General features: G+C 32.4%; 1 non-coding gene across 1 annotated transcript; it reads right to left on the minus strand.

The window, feature by feature from the left end:
- Nucleotides 1-480: 480 nt before the first annotated feature.
- TRNAL-UAG (transfer RNA leucine (anticodon UAG)) lies at nucleotides 481-560 on the minus strand. Its single transcript has one exon. It is a non-coding gene; the product is annotated as a tRNA-Leu (tRNA).
- Between the last annotated feature and the right edge of the window lie 397 nt (nucleotides 561-957).

The raw sequence follows: 957 nt of genomic DNA on the forward strand, positions 1-957 counted from the left end.
TTAACCACTGAGATTGTAGAGCAGGTACTAGTATCGTGGATTGATGCATTTCAGTTAAAAGACCCGATGTGGCAAAGCCTTGCGTTAAAATAGTACTTGGCGTAGTTATTGTGCTTAAATCATTTTTAGAGTTCTGTATTTTAGGAATGGTATGAAGAATATACAGGGCCCATGAAAGGAAGATCAATGACTCATATAAATTACTTAATGGAAAATGTCCCGAGGAAGCCCAACGAGAAACTAAGAATCCTGTTATAGAGAAAAAAGTAACTATCATTCCTTTTTCTGACGAATCGCGTAATCCTCCAAGTTCACGAACTAATAAGGTTATAAAATGAATCGTAATCACAATTGAAATCGTTGAGAAAGAGATATGAGTTAGTATATGTTCTAAAGTTGCAAATAGCATAAGGGGAAGGTCCCATTACAAAATTGTAAATTTCGAATTGATTTCTAATCTATTGTATTCTTTTTCAAGAATGCCGCCACTCGGATTCGAACCGAGATGCTTGAGCACTGCTTCCTAAGAGCAGCGTGTCTACCAATTTCACCATGGCGGCTAACTTCAAATAATAGGTAACTTAAAAGAATAATAGCTATTATCTTGGGAATCGTCGATATTGGGAAAGTCCATAAAATTTAGGAACATTAGAGTTTTCATTAAAATAGACTTCGTTTGGTAGTATCGTTTCCATTTTTTTTTTTTACAATAAACTCTTGCTTTGCCCAATAGAAACACAAACACTGCTTGAAAGAGTTGGAACTTCTTTTTTCTAACTTGCAATTATAGAACTAATTTTTTCTAATTAATTTCCCCTTTACATTTTGAAAATTCTTTCAATACAATGAAAAAAATCCAAAAGGGTTTCTATTTAATGATGAAATTAAAATAAAATGGATAAATAGAAAAGGCTTTTTGGATTTTTTAAAAATTTCTAGAATGAAAGTCTTTATGCT

Source organism: Triticum urartu, unplaced genomic scaffold, assembly GCF_056163025.1.
Source record: "Triticum urartu cultivar PI428250 unplaced genomic scaffold, HENAU_Tu73 scaffold2, whole genome shotgun sequence".
Taxonomy (NCBI): Eukaryota; Viridiplantae; Streptophyta; class Magnoliopsida; order Poales; family Poaceae; genus Triticum; species Triticum urartu.